The sequence below is a fragment of the Molossus molossus genome, unplaced genomic scaffold, assembly GCF_014108415.1.
Source record: "Molossus molossus isolate mMolMol1 unplaced genomic scaffold, mMolMol1.p scaffold_m16_p_21, whole genome shotgun sequence".
Classification (NCBI taxonomy): Eukaryota; Metazoa; Chordata; class Mammalia; order Chiroptera; family Molossidae; genus Molossus; species Molossus molossus.
In genome coordinates this window covers 32,145,203-32,152,032 of record NW_023425357.1, presented here as the reverse complement: position 1 = coordinate 32,152,032, position 6,830 = coordinate 32,145,203, and the positions used below count along the sequence as shown (strand labels likewise).

Genomic DNA, 6,830 nt, shown 5'->3' with positions numbered 1-6,830 from the left:
CCCTACAGCCTATTTCATACATAATGGTGAGAATCTTGAAGCTTTCCCATTAAAATTATGAAGAATGTCCCCTCTCACCACTGCTTTTTATCATTATACTAGAAATTCTAGCCAATGCAATAAAAGAAAGGAAGGAAATAAAAGATATACAGAATAGGAAGGAAGGAATAAAACTGTCTTTTTTTCATAGATGACATGATAATTTATGTAGAAAAAAAAAAACAACTAAAAAAAACCTCCTGGAACTAATATGCAATTGCAGCAAGATTGCAGGATACAAGGTTAATATACACAATGTAACTGCTTTGCTATATAGCAGCAATGAATAGTGGAATTTGAAATAAAAAAATACCATTTACATTAGTACTGCAAAAACAAATGAAAAAGATATATATCTAGCAAAATATGTACAAGATCTATATGAGGAAAACTACGTAAATGGAGAGCTACTCCATGTTCATGGATAGGGATAGTTAACATTGTCAAATTCTCAGTTCTTCCCAAGTTGATCTATAGATTCAATGCAATCCCAAACAAAATCCTAGTAAGTTACTTTGTGGATATAGACAACCTGATTATACAGTTCATATGGAGAGACCAAAGATCTGGGCTATCTGACTTTAAAACTACAATAATCGAGACAATGTGGTACTGGTGAAAGAACAGAGTGCTCAGAAACATACCCATGTAAATGTAGTCAACTGATCTTTGACAAAGAAGCAAAGGTAATATAATGGAGTAAAGATTTTTTTTTTCAACAAATGGTGCTGGAAAAATTGGGCATATACACATACACCCAAATTAATCTAGATACAGACTTTACATCCTTTTTGAAAATTAAGTCAAAATGGACACAGACCTAAATGTAAAATGCAAAATAATGAAACTCCTAATAAGATAACATAGGAAAAAAACTAAATGACCCAGATGACCTATAGTGATGACTTCTTTTTTATTTTTTATTTTATTTTATTTTATTTTTTATTATTATTATTTTTTTTATCCTCACCCGAAGACATTTTTCCATTTTTTGCACAGATAGAGTGGGAGGGAGAGAGAGGAACAGAGAGAGAGAGAGAAACATCGATGTGAAAGGGACACATCGAGTGGCTGCCACCCGCACGACCAACCAGGGCCGGGGACAAACTGCAACTGAGGTATGTGCCCTTAACAGGAACCGAACCCGGGTCTCTCCAGACCGCAGGCCGATGCTCTAACCGCTGAGCCAAATCGGCCAGGGTGATGACTTCTTTTTTTATAGTAATGACTTTTAAAATACAAGCCAAAGGCATGATCCATGAAAGAAATAATTGATAGATGGACTTCATTAGAATTAAAAACTTCTGTTCTGTGAAAGACACTATCAAGAGTATGAGAAGACAAGTCACAGACTGGGAGAATATATTTGCAAAAAAACACATATGATGACCGGTATCCAAAACATGCAAAGAACTTTTAAAATTCAACAATAAGAAAACAAACAACGACTCGATTTTAAATTTTTTTTTTTTTATCCTCACCCGAGGATATTTTTCCATTTTTTGTACAGATAGAGTGGGAGGGAGAGAGAGGAAGGGAGAGAGAGAGAGAAACATCGACGTGAAGGGACACATCGAGTGGCTGCCACCCACACGACCAACCAGGGCCGGGGACAAACTGCAACTGAAGTACGTGCCCTTAGCGGGAACCGAACCCGGGTCTCTCCGGACCGCAGGCCGACGCTCTAACTGCTGAGCCAAACTGGCCAGGGCAACAACAACTCGATTTTAAAATGAGCCAAAGACTTGCCCTAGCCAGTTTGGCTCAGCGGTTAGAGTGCTGGCCTGTGAATCAAGACTTGCAGGTTTGATTCTGGTCAAGGGCATGTACCTCAGTTGCGGTTCATCCTGGCCCTTGTCGGGTCGTGCGGGAGGCAACCAGATGATGTGTCTCTCTCACATTGATGTTTATTTCTCCCACTCTATCTGAAGAAAAATGTCCTTGAGTGAGGATTAAAAAAATAAATAAATAAAATAGCCTGGCCAGTGTGGGTCAATGGTTGAGTGTCAACCCATGCACCAAGAGGTCATCGATTCCCAGTCAGGGCACATGCCCAGGTTGTGGGCCTGATCCCCAGTGAGGGGCGTGCAGGAGGTGGCCAATCGATGTTCTTTCTCATCAATGTTTCTATCTCTTGCTCCTTCTGCCTTTCTCTCTCTCTAAAAAATCAATATAGGAAAAAAATTTTTTTTAATTAAATAAATAAAATGGGCCAAAGACCATAACATTTATCTCACCAGAAAAGATAAACAGATGGAAAATAAGCACATGCAAAGATACTCTATATCATATGTCATCAGTAAATTCAAATGAAAACAACCACTATCTATTAGAATGGCCAAAATCCAGAACACTGATAACACCAAATGCTGGTGAGATGTGGAGCAACAGGAATCTCTTTCATAGAAGGTGAGAGTGCAAAATGGTATAACTACTTTGGAAGATAATTTGGTAGTTTCTTGCAAAACTTAATGTACTCTTACCATATGATCCAGCAATAACGCTCTGTGGTATTTACCCAAAGAAGTTGAAAACTTATGTTCACATCAAAACCTGCACATGGATGTTTATTCATCATTGCCAAAACTTTGAAGCAACCAAGATGTCCTGCAGTAAGTAAATGGATAAATAAACTCAAGCTAAAGAAATAGCATGAGCCCTGGCTGGTTTGGCTCAGCGGTTAGAGCGTCGGCATGCGGTCCAGAGAGACCCGGGTTCGGTTCCCGCTAAGGGCATGTACCTCGGTTGCAGTTTGTCCCCGGCCCTGGTTGGTCGTGCGGGTGGCAGCCACTCGATGTGTCCCTTTCACATCGATGTTTCCCTCTCTCTCTCTTCCTCTCTCTCCCTCCCACACTGTCTGTACAAAAAATGGAAAAATGTCCTCGGATGAGGATTAAAAAAAAAAAAAGAAATAGCATGAGTATCATTGGAGGTACTCAAGCTTTTGGGGTCTTCAGTACTTAGCTATCACGTTACCAAAATGCGCATCACATATACAACCGAATGCAATACAGTAAGTTTTAAATATCTTAGAATTTTTTGCCCTGGCCGGATAGTTCAGTTGGTTAGAGCGTCATCTCAATATGCCGAGATTGTGGGTTCGATCCTTGGTCAGGGCACTTATGTGGAACAACAAAGCGACATTTCCTTCTTTCTCTTTCTCTAAAATAAAAAAAATTAAAATAAAGTATTTTGGCCCTGGCCAGTTTGGCTCAGCGGTTGGAGCGTCGGCCTGCAGTCCAGAGAGACCAGGGTTCGGTTCCCGCTAGGGGCACGTAGGTCGGTTGCAGTTTGTCCCCGGCCTCGGTCATGCGGGTGGCGGCCACTCGATGTGTCCCTTTCACGTCGATGTTTCTCTCTCTCTCTCTGTTCCTCTCTCTCCCTCCCACTCTACCTAAACAAAAAATGGAAAGGTGTCCTTGGGTAAGGATAAAAAAATAAATAAATAAAGTATTTTGGAATATTTGTTGTGTTTTTTTTCTCCAGTTTGTGGTTTTGCTGTGGCATTTAAGAAATTTGAGAGTTACTGTGCCACTTACTAAATACCCAGGTCAAAACCACTCATGATAACAGTAAAGGTTACTGGGAAATCCTTGAGAGGGTTCTTCCTGGTTATATATTTGTGGTTAAGGTAGATCTGGGAGCCAGATTATCTGGGTTTGAATCCCAAATCCACTACCTGATAGATTTGTGAACTTGAGCAAGATATTTAATCTTTCTAGACCTAAGTTTCCTTTGATGAAATAAAATTTTCCTCCAGTGAAAATGAGCATAATAGAACTGACCTCATAGGGTGGTTGTAAGAATTAAATGATTTAAGATATGTAAAACACCTGGAATTGTGACTGACATATAGTAAATTCTATGTAAGAGTTAGTTATTTTTATTTTCTCTTGTATCACTTATTATACTTGGACTCTCCCATATTTTGCACAGGAGCATGAAAAAAAAGCTTTTTTTTTTTTTTTTTTCTTTTCAAAGAGGGGAAATTGTGACAGACATGGCCCGATGATGCACGGAGAAGGGCTCTTGGAAGAGGAGCTCTGCTGCTGTGCTGGGATCTTCCAACTCTGCCCACCTCCGACCCACCTGAGAAGTGTCACTCAGTGCTAACAAGTCAAAATATATGAACTTGCCCAAACTGTCGCTTTGATTAGTTATGGTGTATATTTTGGTCTGATTTATTTGGCATTTGTAAATCACCTTTGTTTCATGAGTTTTTAAAAACTGAGCTGTGTAAATGTGCCCACATTTTAAGCCCCTCTTGGAAATAAACATACACCTCTTGATTACATTGGGTTATTTATGTATGCCCTTGTGCGTGAAACTAACACTGTGTAGAATCAGTTAAACAAATATGGCCCTTGCTTTCAGAAATGCACAAATGTGAAAAGAAACAGATATACACACACTTTACCAGAGTCCACACTTTAGCAAAACACAAGCCAGGAACATATTGATCAAATATTTGCAAGACACAAAAGCATTACTGTTAATGATTTTCATGTTAGGGCTTACCGGCATTTAAGTGGGAACTTAGTGTTGGTTGAAAAATCAATAGAGTCATACAAATTAGTAACTTACAAGCAAATGTATTGGTCACTTTGATAGATTGATCATGCATATGAAATCTCTTGAGAAAGCACGGATATAAAAGTACCTGTGTGTATAGTTATAACTATTATTTGGTCTTTTTTTTTTTAAAGAAGAGACAGGGGTTCCTGGGAGACCCCAGAACTGCTGGTATTCACATGCCTACTGATCTGATGTCAGAGGCAACATCTGGTCGCCATCTCCATGCCCTGTGCCCTTGCATACCGGAAACTTTGCAGGATCAATCTCTAGTTAGTCTTGTTGAGTTCTTCCCTCTCTCTGTGTGTCTGGGAGTGGCCCTTAGTTATTCCCCCACTCTCATTTACCTCTAGGCCTCCTGATTCTCATTTTGTGGGGCAGAGGTTGGAGAATAAATCCGTTCTGTGGCATACGCAATTAGGTGCAACACTGAAGTCACTGAGCCTGACATTTCTCAATGTTTGCTCTAGCAGAGATAGGGAGCTAGAATTGATCTCCTGTTCCAGGGGACTGAAAACCATTTTGTCAACAGAGGGCAATCAGTCTACTCAGCCTCAGGTCCAGAGGGCAGGTTTGCTGGGCAGTTAAGTCCTGTCTTCCTTGCTAATTTCGTTGACAAATTGACTCCTTCAAGTTTAAGCTCAAGGGTTGACAAAGTTCCCTCTGTCCCTCTGGGCTTATCCTGCACCTCCTACAGATCTTCAAAGTGACAATTATTGGCTTACCAGCCTGTCTCTTATCTGTCCATCCCAGGCATCTACCACAGTGCTTGTCATATCAAGGACACTCAATAAGTGTCAATAGAACAAAAGCCAACCAGAGCAGGTTGGCTCTGCTTCCCTTCTGCCACTTGATAATGTAAACCAGAAAACCAAACGGCCTAATTAACCAGGGGGTGGAAGGGATCACTTTGATCACAAAGTTAAATATTTTTATTGCTTTGTTGATTTATTAACTACCACTTAAATATTATCAACATAGGATAAGACTTTTAGGGGCTATGAGAGAGAGTAGCTGGTAGATAAGAGTGCAGATGCTAGAGTAGGCTGTCTTGGCCTGAGTTTTGACTGTCATTTAGTAGCTGTGTGATCTTAGGCAAGTTCCTTAACATTTCTGTGCCTCGTTTTCCTCATTTTGTAACACAGGGCTTATATAGTACCTACCTCATGTTGGTCTTGTGACAATTAGATGAGTAAACAGTTGTAAAGTATTTAGAACTTGCCAAAGGTATAGAGATGCTCGAACAATATTTGTTGATGTATAAAATTATTATTTAATTATCAGTTCACTGTTAAGGTGATACTTAGATACTTTAAAAAAAAAAATCTAATATGCTATGTTCATATTAAGAGGAAAGCAGTGAGACAGGTTCGAGGCAGTGTTCCCAACTAGGTTTTCATCTAGGCCTTCTTAGTGAGCCATGATACAGCCCCAAATGTTGCTGCCTGTTTATTCCTGCATCTTCTTAATTGTTTCTTGCTTGTATTGGCCCTTTCCCTTTCCTGAGTGGAGAGATTTGGCTTTACATTCCAGGATCTTTTTGTGGTCTTTGTCCAGATTTAGTCTGGTGATAGCCACTGTGCTGGAGTGAGTGCCCGTGTGAACAGTCGCACCATGAGCTCTCTCCCGTTGCACTCGTTCAATGGAGATGGCATGTTTCTTCCTGTAAACCTGGACTACTTTGCCAATTTGCTGCTCTTTGTAATGTCCTTGCACAACCTGAACTTCATTGTCCTTTTGGATGGGCATGGATCAGACATTATACTTCTGTCTTAGCTCTTTGGGAACAGGAGAAGACATCCTCTTCCTGTGCATGCGGGAAGGTGCATTGAGATGCCTTTTATGGTTCTTGCTCTGGTCAGAAGTCACAAAGGGACTGGACTTCATTTTGACTGCTGGCACTTCTATGATGGGCACAAAAAGGCTAGATACTCTTTTTTTCTTCTTCTTTCCTATGCTTAATTTTTTTTTTTTTTTTTTATCCTCACCCGAGGACATTTTTCCATTTTTTGTTCAGGTAGAGTGGGAGGAAGAGAGAGGAACAGAGAGAGAGAGAGAAACATCGACGCGAAAGGGACACATCGAGTGGCTGCCACCCGCACAACCGACCAGGGCCGGGGACAAACTGCAACCGAGGTACGCGCCCCTAGCAGGAACCGAACCCGGGTCTCTCAGGACCGCAGGCCGACGCTCTAACCGCTGAACCAAACCGGCCAGGT

General features: G+C 40.8%; 1 pseudogene; it reads right to left on the bottom strand.

Moving 5' to 3' along the window:
- Positions 1 to 6,060: 6,060 nt before the first annotated feature.
- On the bottom strand, positions 6,061 to 6,498 carry LOC118639276 (annotated as a pseudogene).
- Positions 6,499 to 6,830: the final 332 nt, after the last annotated feature.